The 14,930-nt window shown below is 39.5% G+C and overlaps 1 protein-coding gene across 1 annotated transcript in view; it reads left to right on the top strand.

Annotated features, from left to right (window-relative positions):
• Window positions 1-1,389: 1,389 nt before the first annotated feature.
• LOC106828584 (monocarboxylate transporter 1-like) overlaps window positions 1,390-14,930 on the top strand; it is a 32,345-nt gene continuing 18,804 nt past the window's right edge. The window contains exon 1 of the mRNA XM_014837201.3: window positions 1,390-1,695. The gene's annotated coding sequence lies outside the window, so the exon portion shown is untranslated. The remainder of the gene's footprint in view (window positions 1,696-14,930) is intronic.

Here is a 14,930-nt window from a genome sequence, read left to right as displayed (position 1 = left end):
AGTTATTGCTCATAAGCAGCATTGGTCATAGACTCCATACTGTCTTCTACTAACATATTGAACTGTTAGTGAAAACTTTGCTGTGAAACAGAGGCAGAGTGGGTGAGAGGAAAGCACACAGGACCCCTCAGGACCTGATCCCCCAAAATCCACTTCTCAATCTCAGGTCCTTCATTTGCAAACCAAAAACTTAAGGCTAGCTCACAGGGTTGTTGTGAGAATTAAGAGTGTGTGTGTGTGTGTGTGTGTGGGCGTGCGTGTGCACGCGTGGGGGGAGAGAGCGGTAAGACAAGGTCCTGGCGTGCAGCAAATGCTCAACTAATGTTGGATCATTTGTATCTCAGTCTCCTCACAGAACTTGTACTTTCTTGGAAAGCAGAAGCCTTAACTTATACTTTTTTGGTATTTCTTAAAAGTCAAGATTATGGGCCTGCCCAGAGGTGCAGTGGTTAAGTTCACACATTCTGTTTCAGCAGCCCAGGTTTCGCAGGTTCGGTTTCCAGACATGGACCCAGCACCCTTGGTCAAGCCATGTTGCAGTGGCACTCCACAGAAAAGAGAGGCAGATGGCCACAGATGTTAGCTCAGCCAAAATCTTCCTGGAGCAAAAAGAGGAAGAGATGCAACAGATGTTAGCTCAGGGCCAATCTTCCTCACACACACACACACACACACACAGAGTCAAGGTTAGGTAATCACTTTAACAGATACACTTTGGCATCTGGACTTGCTCAAGAACCTACAGGGGCTCATGATAAAATCAAGCTGTGACTTCGGACTTCAAATGTTGGCCACTGCTAGCTCTGTGACCTCCGGAGAGTGGCTTCACCTGTCTGAGCCTCTCGGGTCCTTTATTTGTAAAATGTTAATAGTACCTGCTTCACAGGGTTGTGAGGATTCAGGTGAAGTGCTGAGTTTGTAATCAGTCCCCCCAAAACAGCTAACTATATTTATATCCTGTTCCAAGCATTCAGTGTGCATAAAAATTAGGCATCTCTGCATTCTCATTTCTCCATGTTTCCAGGCATACACATCCTCCCTCTCGGTGTCATTCTCGCCACCCTCCGACCTGCTCTTCTTTCCCGATTTCTGTGTTTAATAATACGTACTATTCATCAAGGCCCACAAGCAAGTTCCCTAATTTATCAAAACCACCAAAAGCGCCTACGAGGACGGTTCCATCACTGTTGTCATTTCAGAGAACAGAAAACAGGCTCAGAGGGTTGGAACGACTTCCCTGAGGTCCACGTCCATGCAAACCCTGGCCAGTCGCTCCACTTCCAGTCACCTCCGGGCTCCTCCGCGCGCCCATCGCCTCCTACCCTTGAGTCAGGCCCCCGGGGACACGCCCCATCCTTCCCGGGCGGCTTTTCCCTTTTCTCCGCCAGAAACTGACACTGAGGCCGACGTCGGTGCCCCGCACACGTGCAGGTCACCGCGAGGTTGCCGGGGAACACACGAAGTCGGCGCCCGCGGTCGGGAGGGGGCCGCTCGACTGCAGGGGGGGCGGGCGGCCGGGAGCGCCGACTCCGCCCCCTGTGCGCATGCTCCGGCCGCGGGGGTATATGTGAGCCCGCGGCGCTCCCCCCACAGGACACTGTCTGGAGACCCCGCAGCGGGCCGCGTGCAGCGGAAGGCGCTCCGGCCGCGCCCCCGCCTCCCGCTCACGCTCGGCGCAGCGAGCCGCGCGTAACGGTTAGTCGGATGACGGCGGGCGGCGGCGCTCGGCGCGGACCCCGCGCAGCCCTAGCCGCCTCTGCTGGGTCGGTGGGAGCCGCGGAGAGCGAGACGTTGGTCTCCATGGGAGGGAGGCGGCCCGGCGGGGCATCGTGGCGGCCGGCAGCCGCGCAGCCGGGAGCGGCTCGGGCAGGAGGTTGCGGCAGGTGCCGGCCGCCGCTCGGGGAGAGGGACAAGGTCGTGCTGACCGGGGGAAATCGCTTCATCCCCGCCGGGGATGCTTTTGATCTGGAAGAATAACGACCTGGGCTGTAAAATCACGCGGGGCTGCTTAACCTCCTGCCTCCGGGCTCTCTTAGCCAGGTCGTGCCTCAGCGGACGGTGATTTCGGGCGGGAGGGTTTTGGGGTTTGATTTTTGGTTTTGTGGCGTGCCACCCGTAACCTTCTAATCTTTAAAATATTTCTTCTTCTTTCGTTAATTCATCCTAACCAACGGAATTCTCCCCAATTCTTGATCCTCCGTGGCTTTGCCCTCCCCGTAGAAATTCCGTTTTCTCCTCCTCAAATCCTGCCCGTCCCTGTCCTCCGTTGTGTTTTTTGTATTACGTGAACGTTTACTCTGGTTGTATTGTTTTTGCTTACTTTCTCTCTTCTGTGGTAAGTTTCGTTAAGGCATGGACTGTCTTTGTAGTTCCCATAACACATCGTTAAATGGAACACTGTGTCTTAAGCAACTTTTTGGGTGATTACCATGACCCGTGGAGTACTCTTTTCTTGTCGATCCGGTCACATCAGTTATATTACTTAAATTACCCCCAAGCCTTGTCCTGGGGAACGCACTCTAAGATGCGGGCCTTTGTCAGGTCAGTTGCAGTAACCCTTTAGAGGTGGGTGACCCTCGGTTTGGAATGCCGGCTCTGCAAATTAGAAATGCACCTGTACCTCCCTCTGCTGTGGTTGCACCGTGCTGATATTTGTAGTTTGTCATGTAGAAAACGGATGCTATTGTTTTCTTAGGAAAGTGAATACGTTGTTGAAATTACTGTACAATAAAGGAGGTGATTTTTATCTTAATGACAATGTATTCTAGGACTTGTGTTGTCAGCATTTAAAAACTCTTAAATTTAACCTATAATTGTATTTTGAGGTAACAAAATTTCCTTTCTGATGCTTCTTTAGTCTCCCAAAATGCCCTCTAAAACAACTTTGCAAATAACCATTTATCTATGCTTAGTGTAAGTAATGCTTATGCTAGACAAACAATAAATTTATTAGTCTTTTGTGGATTATCAGGTCCTTGACAATAATAAATTTATTTCTTCTATGAAGTAGTGGGCTCAGATGTAGCAGTAATAATGGTGTTCAGACTCATTCATGGAATATTAAACAATTATGTATACAGGAAAGAACTAGAAGGAGACAAAATTAAGGGTCTCAAATTTGAGATGACAACTTTCAGAATGATAAGTAAAACTTTGAAAGGTAGTCTTTAGTCATCAAAACCTATGATATATTTTTACATAAAACTATAAACTTTACAACTATTGAAAAGCTATGAGTTTAATTATAATGTTAAATATTTCTGAGTGGTCCAATTCATACTTTTTTTTCCATCAAGAAAAGGAAAAACGACTTTTTCTACTGGCTTCCTCTTTGTGACTGATTTTCCCAACTTGGCCTCTAAGAACTGAGTGTGAAGTGGGTGCTAGCTGTGGTGTGCTGGCATTTCTAGTCAAAAGGAGTAATGTAGATGACCATAACCCTAACTCAATATTATTTTAAAGAAGCCAGTATATTTTTGCTTCAAACTCGGGCATAACAATCAGTCATATATTAATAAAATAGTGTATTTAGGTTTTGATTTGGAGTGTCTTCTTTGGATTGCTGTAGAAAATAATGTTTGTAGATTATATCCTAGATTATAATCTGGAATTCTACCAAGCAAAACTTCTGTATAGTATAAAAGACTTTGAAGGACACAGTCTCTAATTTCCTTTAGAAGTTAGTCCTTTCTTCACTATTGCTTCAGATTCTTATATCTTTTTGAAAATGTGAAAAAAAATGGATCTGCTTTTAAAAATCATGCCAAAATAAATTTCAAATAACAAAGACAGGAATTTGTTAGTTTGGCAGAATTGTGTTGAGTCCATGTCTGGGTCTTGAATTTTTTTATTCATAATTTTTTTCTTTTGGATGCTCATATTTTATTCACCTTTTTCCCCCTGAATCTGTTTTAAGACACTTGAGTTTTAAATAGAATTTTGACACTGTGAAACAAAGTTTTTAGTAGAAGACAGTGTTACTATTAAGACTGATGAGACAGTTCTTGGTGACCAAATATTGTGACTTTTTAAAAACAAATTGTGGGAAATCATAACTGGCAACTAAACTCAAAGTTTAATCACATTCAACATGTTTTATATTAGCTGTTCCAAGTGAAACTTAACGTAGCAAACGGCTCTCCTATGATTGAGTATGTATGTAAATTTAAGCGTAAATATTCTGAGATCAATTAACCTTAATTGTTTTTTGACTCTTAATTCAGAGGACAAACTTGTAAAATTCATGAACTGAGATGTTACAACTTCTATAATTCAAATGGAAATTTTAGAAAACTTTGACTTGGAAATATTTTTATTATCCTACCTTCAGCATAGGTAGGTGAAATACTCTGGGACAAGTAATTTTCACTTTCAAATGGTGGTATAGTCTAAGGAATTATTTTGCAAATCCTCAGTTTCCTGTGCACCCTGAATTTAAAGTGGTCTCTCCTGGGAAGAGAATGGATGCCTCAGGACTTCTTTACCAACTCATTTTACACAAATCCCCCCTCCTTCTTTACACAAGAAGGGCTGCCTCATTCATCCCAGTTCTTACTCTGGTGTTCTGCCCCGTTGTGTAAAAATTTTGGGGTAACTACCCAAACAAAGGGAAAAATCCAGAATGCGTAGCCCCAAAGAGAGAAATTTTTAAGGGGTCAGGAGCATATTTCACCCAGACAACAAACTTCTGCCTTCTCTGATTTTCTTCTATCAATCTTAGAATTTGAGAGAGAGTAGGTTGTAAGGGGAATGCTTATATACTCACTGCTTTGAATTCAAATGAAGTCAGACCTTTTCGATAATGAGTACTGGCCAGTTAGGTTGTTTAGTGGCCATTTTGTACAGACTGAATGAGCCAAGTGCCAAGGTTTTGACAATGATATATTTAAAACACATATAACACAATGTACAACATGCCAGAAATTACATATTGGTAGTTATTAAATTTATACATTTTAGTAGTCAGTATGTAAGGGGGTACACATTTTCCAAAGTCCTTTTTGGGACAAAACAGTTGAAGGCTTGGGAGTCACTTGTACATCCACCTAGTTCCCTTCAAAGTAAATCTAAGATACTAGGTGAAGAGAAAATAGAATGGGATAAGTTAGGACTTTATATCATCCAGCATTTTGCTTCATTTGTTTTTCTGCCTCACACCAGATGTGAAACTTACAGAAGACTATAGTTGTGAAAGAAAACTAATTTGGTAGCTCTGGCTAAAGAGACCCCAGGTGAAAGATAGCATGAGATGTGATACTATTTTACAGAACAAAAACAAATGAAACTAGGGACCAAGTTCCTGGATCAGAACCAGCCGATGCCAACAGAGAGCTTTACCAAAGGTGAATTATATTTTGGGAGACCAGGGCCCAGTGGCATTGGGAAACTTTGAAGTGGCTCCCACACCGATCATATCTTCTCTGGGGGGGGAATTGACAGTATGTTTTGTATTCTTTCAGGGACTTTGACTTATCCTTGTCTGCTCCATCAAATGAAGGGGAATGGGTAGAAAATTATACTTCTAGAAATTTCATGCCATAATCTTACTCATTCTGATGAATAGTCAAAATAATTGAGGGAAATCTCTGAAAGAGATGAATCTGTAATTGCTATCAGGCTCTTGAACAATGGTGACCTTCTGATTTGATTCCATCAATTTCTGGGCTAGAGCAGCTACTTGGAAAGTTCTAAATGTTAGGAGGAGGTGTCTGGTCCATTTGTCCCAATTGCTTTAGAGGACTTGAAGCAATCTGATTGTGTCTGAGCTCCTGCAAACAGTGCCATCCCAGTGGAACTTGCTGGCCCTGGTTGTATCTTAGTCCTGTTTCTTTAGCCAGGAGGCCCTGGAGAAGTTTGGGGCAAGGCCAGAGACGCTCAAGGAACACTGTGGCAGAGGTCTCAAATCCTTCTGGAGGAACAGGAGCAATCTGAAAAGTTGCCCAGGCTTCTGCTTTTTGTGGTGGCATTGCCCATGTGTATGCATGTGTGTGTGTGTTTAAATGAGATTACAAAATAAAGTAACATTTCTTAGGTATCTCTGTACATGTGTACATATTATTGGGGATGATGGCTTCTGTAGGAGAATTTTTCCTATCTTGTATTTGTTTTTAATTGACAATCTAAAATGGATAAAACATTTTATGGATAATGTGGATAGCCATCCTTCTAAAAGGAAAGTACTATGTATTTATATTTGATTAACAGCAATGCAGATAGCAAATGGTATAGATTTAATTGTGTGGGCTAGTGAAGAATATGGAAGCATACTTTATAAGTAAATAATGGGTTTACATAAATGTAGATCAGATGATTTTATCGCATATTTTAAACACTGTAAAAACAAATTTTATATTAGTTTAAATAGGAAAAAGTATATAGTAGGTTAGGCATATTCATTATGACAGCAGTAATCTGGTTATAGCAAAATATCATCCATCTTATAAATTAATGTTCGTTTGCAGTGATTTTGTTTAGTGTCACTATATCTAATAGATACATTTGTAAGTAGCATTATAATTAAAATAATTCATCAAGCAAGTGGTCCGTGAGAATTTTTATCCCTCTTTTAAAAAGGATCTATACACTAAAGTACATGTGTTTCAGAACCAGACTCACTTGGATTTGGATATGGGCTCTGCCATTTAACAACTTTAGGTACCTCTTCGTCAGTAAAATGGGGCTTCATTTAATTTTACAATATAATTGCCTACTATCTGCCAGAACCTATTCTAGATAATGGAAATATATCATTGAACACAATAGATAGGGTCTCTACTCAAGAGAGCATACACAGTTTAGTGGGAAACACAGGCAAATAAATACTGCAATGCAGGTGTTATGATAGAGGTAAGACTAGGGTCCTATGTGTGCATGCCAAGCCCACCCCTGGCAGTTCAGGGAAGATGAGACCTGAAAGGCAAATAGCAGTCATGTGACAGGAGAACCAGTACTTGGCACAAGGAACAGAAATGTGCAAAAGGCAGGTGATGAGAGAGCCCGGCACTTTGAAGAACTTAAACTACTCCATTAAGGCCAGATCGTAGTATATGATGGAAGTCAGGAAGAAATAAAGTTGGAATGATAAGCAAGGGTGGATTAGAATAGGCTTTGAATGCTTTGTTAAGACATTCTTCTGAGGTTGGTATATCTGGAGCCATAGAAGAGTTTTAAGAAAAGGAGCAAAATGACCAGGCTTTACTTTGAGAAGATCACTTGGGCTGCAATGTGGAGAATGAAATGGGGAGACAGAAAGATAGGGAAACTTAGGAACCTATTGCATTAGCCCATGGGAGATGGTGACCTGATCTAAAGTATAGTGGCTGTGAGGGTGGAGAGGAGGATAAATTCAGGAGCTATTCAGATTGGTCAGATTATGGGGTATGAGGGAAAATGAGAGAAGGGTGACTCCCAGGTTCTGGATTGGCTGGTAATTTGAGCTGGAAATGTGCAGTTGAGTCATCACATAGATGATAATGAAGTGGCTGGAGTAGATGAGCTCTGAGTCTGCAGAGTGTTTAGGATGGCATGTGTGTAGTGCATGTTTAAGGCCTTCCCAGCATCTGCTCTCCCTTCCGACTAGATCACCCTCCTCAAATATTTGTTGAGTGTATACTATTATATACCAAAGAGCCAGGTATATATCATGGTAAAAAGTGCTTGTTTTCATGCAGCTTATTTTTTGGTGTGGGCAGACTGACAATAAGAGGTAACAGTCTAGCAGTTAAGAGCACAAACTTGGGAGCCATTCTGATTAGATTTGAATCTCAGATCTGCCATCTTCTGAGCAAGTTACTTAACCTTTCTGTTCTTTGGTTTGCCAAACTCTAAACTGGGGACAGTAATAGAACTTAACTGCATAGGGTTGTTGAGAGCATTAAATTAGTTAATCAAGTAAAGTGCTTAATCTATTGCCTGCTGCATAGAAAGCAGTATATGAGCATTTGCTGTTATTTGGTCTTGTAGATAGGTGCTTCAGAGAAAAATAAAGCAAAGTAAAGAGTAGGGAGTGGGAGGTTGATCTAGGATGGTCCAGAAAAGCTTCCCTGATATGGGAACATTTGAACAAAGACTGCATTGAAGTGATATCTGGGTTAACAAAATTCCAGGCAGGGATAACAGTAAATTCAGAAACTCTAAAGGGCAAGTGTGCTGGACATCCTTAAAGATAGTAAGAAGGCCAGTGTAGCTGTAGTAGTATGAACCAGGAGGGACAAAGGTGGGAAGTGAAGTAAGGATAAATTATGTAGGGCCTTAATAGCATTTGAAAACTTAGGCTTTCCATTCTATTCATTCTGTCACTGGAGTCCAAGCTTCAGAAGTAGGTATGTGACTTAGATCCAGCCAGTCAAGGCTTACATAATGATTAGTCCTGATTGAACCATGTACTTACTCAAAGCTAGGTATGTTGCCAGAGTAAATATTCTGGGAATTCTGTTGCCTGGATAGAAGAAGATGGAATTGTGGTAAGAAGTGTGTAGGCTTGGAGTTCCTAGCAATCTTCTTGCCTCAGTGAGTTGAGGACCTGCCTGAAAGAGGAACCAAAACAGAAGAAAGTAGAACCACAATAGGGAAATATCCCTGACCACATCATTTGGTCCTTGGATCAGGCTGTGCCTGAAGCCAGAACTCCCACCTTAGATTTCTTGGTTACATGAGCCAAAAGCATTTTCTTTCAGTTCAAGTCAGATTGAGTTATGTCTTTGGTCAGTTGCCAACCTAATTAATATAAAGTAGGCAGAAGAAATTCATTTTGAATCAAACTGAAAAAGACTGAGTGGCCCACAAGAAAGGAAGAAAATCCAGGGAGAAGTCAAAGAAAGAAAGCATTCAAGAATGCATTTTCAACAATTTGAGCAATGAATGTTAAGTCAAGGACACAAGAAGTTTGTCATACAAGGCTGGTGAAAGTATCCAGCACAAAACAGATAATTAAGAAATAGTATCTATAATGGTAGTAATATCTGTCATTATCTGCCATTAAATTATAAATTCCTGGGGCTGGCTTCGTGGCCGAGTGGTTAAGTTTGCACACTCTGCTGCAGCGGCCCAGGGTTTGGATCCTGGGTGCGGACATGGCACCACTCGTCAGGCTATGTTGAGGCGGCATCCCACATCCCACAGCTAGAAGGACCTGCAACTAAGATATACAACTGTGTACAGGGGGGGTTTGGGGAGATAAAGCAGAAAAAAAAAAAAAAAGATTGGCATTAATTGTTAACCCAGGTGCCAATCCTTAAAAAAAAACAAAAAAAGATTGGCAACAGTTGTTAGCCCAGGTGCCAATCTTTAAAAAAAAAAAAAATTATAAATTCCTTGGGAGCAGGAACCATATTTTAATTTATATTGCCTTTAGTAAATTAAATAAAGTTGTCGCTCAAATATGAATTGAGTTCACTCTATCCTATGCCTTGCATTCTTAAGCTAGTAATTGGGGGATAAGCCTGGGACTAGAAGCAAAGGAAAGCTGACCTTAGCGCCTATCTTAAGCCAGGGTCCTGGAAGAGGCTAAAGTCATCCAGGTCCATAATGTTTCCTAGCTTCTGAGAGATGCAAATCTTTTTCTGGAAGAAAGTGCCCTCAGTTTAGGCCCTCAGGTTTCTCAGACATTAAGATCAGCCACCTGAGCTCATAAACATTACGAAAAGAACAACATGGAAAAATTGAGAAACACATCATCATTAGGAGATTTCAGTGTACTTCTCTTCAATTATTGATAAATGAAGAAGAAAATATAAAACTGTTAAAGATTTAGCAGATTTGAATAAAACAAAAGTTTGAGTGAATAATTCAAACCCAACAGCCAGAAAATGTACATTCTTTTCAAGCATACATGGAATATTTTAAAAAATTCATGCACCAGCCCATAAATGCCAGTCTCATAAAATATCAAAGAATCAAATTGTACTATACTATCTTTGTCATCTTACCACAGTGTTGTTAATTATGTCAATAAACTTAACAAAGGATTTCCTTTGGAGATTTAAAAACCTCTAAATAACTGGGTTAAAGAAGAAATCGTAATGGAAATATTTTAAACACTTGGAACAAACAATAGTGAAAATACTATATATAAAACTGTAGTATGCAATAAAAGTGATACCTAGAGGGAAATTTTTAGTCTTAAATGCTTGTATTAGAAAAGAAGTAGGGCTAAAAATTAACTAGCTAAGTATCCACCTGATGTTTGAAAAAGAACAGAATAAATTTAAAAAATATAAGAATAAAAATGACTCTAAAGATAGTAGCAGAAATCAATGAAAAAGATCAATAAAACGGAGAGTGCTCTTTGGAGAAAACTGATAAAATAGATAAACTCCTGAGGTTAAGGTAGGGGGAAGAAGACACAAGTATCAACAATAAAGGGGACATAACTACAGACCCATAAAGAGATGAAAATATAAAAATTCTATGCCAGTAAATTTGAAAGCTTTGACAAAGTGGAAGAAGTTACAGACAAATACCCTACAAAGGCAGACTCACAATGCAATAGAAGGAATAAATAGACCTATAATTGCTAAGGAAATTGAAGTAGATGATTTTAAATCTCCCAGAAAGAAAATACAATGTTCAGATGGTTTTACAAGTAAATTCTACCAGACTTTCAAGGAACAGATAATTTCAGTCTTATATAATCTCTTCCTGAGGTGAGGAAAAAAGAGAACATCTCCTAACTCACTCTGTGACTCTAATATAACATTGATATTCAAATCAGAAAAGGACAGTATGAGAAGGGAAAATTATATTTCCAAATAATATATGGACACAGTTCAAAAAAATCCAAACAAAATATTAGCAAATTTAATTTAGAAATATGTTAAAAGGATAATATATGGTGACCAAGTTGGGCATGTCCTAAGAATGCAAGGGTGGTTTACATAAAAATCTATAAATGCATAGAAGAGCAAATTAACATAATTGAAGATAGACAGGCTGAATGGCTCCAGACAGAGGAAGAAAGAGAACTAAGAATTAAAAAAACGAGGAAAATCTCCGAGCGATAGTGGATTCAATGAGGAGTAAGAACTTAAGGATCATAGGAATTCCCGAGAACGTGGAAAAGGAAAATGGAGCAGAAAGTGTGCTTAACGAAATTATTGAAGAGAACTTCCCAAATCTAGGGATTGACAGAGAAATGTGTGTAGAGGAAGCTTTCAGATCTCCTAGATTTGTCAATGTAAAAAGACCTACTGCAAGGCACATAGTAGTAAAATTGGCAAGAAAGAAAGATAAAGAAAGAATACTCAGGGAAGTAAGAAAAAAGAAGAGAATAACCTATAAAGGAACCCCTATCAGACTGTCAGCGGATTTCTCTGCAGAAACCTTACAAGCTAGGAGAGAATGGAGTGACATATTCAAAGCTTTAAAAGATAAAAATCTTCAGCCAAGAATACTCTATCCAGCAAGAATTTCCTTCAGATATGAGGGAGAAATTAAATCTTTTCCAGACAAACAAAGGTTAAGGGAATTTGTAACTAAAAGCCCTCCACTACAAGAAATCCTCAAGAAGGCTCTCATACCTGAAAAAAGAAAAAAGGGAGAAAGGGGTCACAATCCACAGACTAGGGAGACCGATGGATAGAACCAGCACAGGATAGCAAATATTCAACTATAGCATTAGGGTAAAGGTGAGGAAACTACCAAAGCAAGGACGATCTTATCACTCTAACTACAAATTCATAACACAAGTTGGAATAAGAAATGAAAATAATTATTTAGGAGGGGAAGAGCAAAGGGTCTAAATCAGTATTGGCCAAGTAAGTAAGAGACCACCAGAGAATAGACTATATTATACACGAGATTCTAAATACAAACTTCAGGGTAGACACTAAAATAAAATACAGAACAGAGTCACAAATCATAAATAAGGAAAAATCTAAGAAACCCAGCATAAGAAATTGCAGTATTAAATGGGTAGGCAAAAGCACACAGGAAAAGAAACGCAGGAAAACAAGATAATGAGCAACAGATTAACAGCATTAAGTCCACATGCATCAACAATCACTCTCAATGTAAACGGATTGAACTCTCCAATAAAAAGACACAGAGTGGCAAAATGGATTAAAGAACAAGATCCAACAATTTGTTGCCTCCAAGAAACACACCTCAGCCCCAAGGACAAACACAGGCTCAGGGTGAAGGGGTGGAGGACAATACTTCAAGCTAATAGCAAGAAAAAAAAGGCAGGAGTTGCAATTCTTATATCAGACAAAGTGGATTTCAAAATAAGACAGCTAAAGAGAGAGACAGAGGGACAATATATAATGATCAAAGGGACACTTCATCAAGAAGAACTAACGCTTATAAATATCTATGCACCCAACACAGGAGCACCAAGATTCATAAAGCAACTATTAACAGACCTAAAGGAAGATGTTAAAAACAACACAATAATAGTAGGGGACCTCAACACCCCACTCACATCAATGGACAGATCATCCAGACAGAAAATCAACAAGGAAATAGTGGAGCTGAATGAAAAACTAAAACAATTGAACTTAATAGACATATATAGATCACTCCACCCTGAAGGAGCTGAATACACATTCTTCTCAAGTGCACATGGAACATTCTCTAGGATAGACCATATGTTGGGAAACAAGACAAGCCTCTACAAATTTAAAAAAATTGAAATAATAACAAGCATCTTCTCAGATCTTAGTGCTATAAGGCTAGAAATTAATTACAAGAAAAAAGCTGAGAAAGGCACAAAGATGTGGAGACTAAACAACACACTACTGAACAAGCAATGGATCATTGAAGAAATTAAAGAAGAAATAAAAAAATACCTGGAAACAAATGAAAATGATAGCATGCCCTACCAACTCATATGGGATACAGCAAAAGCTGTATTAAGAGGAAAATTCATCGCAATACAGGCACATCTTAACAAACAAGAAAAATCCCAAATAAGCAACCTTAAAGCACACCTAACTGAACTAGAGAAAAAAGAACAAATGAAGCCCAAAGTCAGCAGAAGGAGAGAAATAATAAAAATCAGAGCAGAAATAAATACTATTGAAACGAAAAAGGCAGTAGAAAGGATCAATGAGACAAAGAGCTGGTTTTTTGAGAAGATAAATAAAATTGACAAACCACTAGCCAGACTTACAAAGAAAAAAAGGGAGAAAGCTCAAATAAACAAAATCAGAAATGAGCGAGGAGAAATAACAGACTCTGCAGAAATACAACAGATTATAAGAGAATACTACAAAAAACTATATGCCTACAGAATGGATAACCTAGAGGAAATGGATAAATTCTTGGTCTCCTACAATCTCCCAAAGCTCACTCAAGAAGAGGCAGACAATTTGAACAGACCAATCACAAGGAAAGAGATTGAAACAGCAATCAAAAACATCCCAAAGAATAAACCTCAGGACCAGATGGCTTTCCTGAGGAATTCTACCAAACTTTCAGAGAGGATTTAATACCTATCCTTTTCAAGCTATTCCAAAAAATTAGGGAAGATGGAACACTTCCTAACACATTCTATGAGGCCAACATCATGCTGACACCAAAATCTGACAAGGACACCACGAAAAAAGAAAACTACAGGCCAATATCACTGATGAACATAGATGCAAAAATTCTAAACAAAATTTTGGCAAGCAGAATTCAACAATTCATCAAAAGGATCATACATCATGATCAGGTGGGATTCATACCAGGGACACAGGGATGGTTCAACATCCACAAATCAATCAACGTGATACACCCCATCAACAAACTGAGGAATAAAAACCACATGATCATCTCAATAGATGCAGAGAAGGCATTTGACAAGATCCAACAGCCATTTATGATAAAAACTCTGAACAAAATGGGTGTAGAAGGAAACTACCTCAACATAATAAAGGCCATATATGACAAACCCATAGCCAACATCATACTCAATGGGCAAAAACTGAACGCCATCTCCCTGAAAACAGGAACGAGACAAGGATGCCCTCTATCACCACTCTTGTTTAACATAGTACTGGAGGTCCTGGCCAGAGCAATCAGGCAAAAAAAAGGAATAAAAGGAATCCAAATAGGGAGGGAAGAAGTGAAACTCTCGCTGTTTGCAGACGACATGATCTTATATATAGAAAACCCCAAAGAATCCATTGGAAAACTCTTAGAAGTAATCAACAACTACAGCAAAGTTGCAGGGTACAAAATCAATTTGCATAAATCAGTAGCATTTCTATACTCCAATAATGAACTAAGAGAAAAAGAACTCAAGAACACAATACCATTCACAATCTCAACAAAAAGAATAAAATACTTTGGGGTAAATTTAACTGAGGAAGAGAAGGACCTATATAATGAAAATTACAAGGCCTTTCTGAGACAATTGGATGATGACATGAGATGGAAAGACATTCCATGTACATGGATTGGAAGAATAAACATAGTTAAAATGTCCGTTCTACCTAAAGCAATCTACAGATTCAACGCAATCCCAATCAGAATCCCAATGACGTTCTTTATAGAATTAGAAAAAAGAATCCTAAAATTCATATGGGGCAACAAAAGACCCCGAATTTATAAAGCAATCCTGAGAAAAAAGAACAAAACGGGAGGCATCACAATCCCTGACTTCAAAACATACTACAAAGCTACAGTAATCAAAACAACATGGTACTGGTACAAAAACAGGTGCACAGATCAATGGAACAGAATTGAAAGCCCAGAAATAAAACCACACATCTATGGACAGCTAGTCTTTGACAAAGGAGCTGAGAACATACAATGGAGAAAAGAAAGTCTTTTCAACAAATGGTGCTGGGAAAACTGGACAGCCACATGTAAAAGAATGAAAATTGACCATTCTTTTTCACCATTCACCGAAATAAACTCAAAATGGATCAAAGACCTAAAGGTGAGACCTGAAACCATAAGGCTTCTGGAAGAAGACGTAGGCAGTACACTCTTTGACATCAGTATTA

The sequence above is a fragment of the Equus asinus genome, chromosome 16 (assembly GCF_041296235.1).
Source record: "Equus asinus isolate D_3611 breed Donkey chromosome 16, EquAss-T2T_v2, whole genome shotgun sequence".
NCBI classification, from domain to species: Eukaryota; Metazoa; Chordata; class Mammalia; order Perissodactyla; family Equidae; genus Equus; species Equus asinus.
The sequence above is the reverse complement of the archived record's forward strand: the minus strand, read 5'-3'. Positions and strand labels throughout refer to the sequence as shown.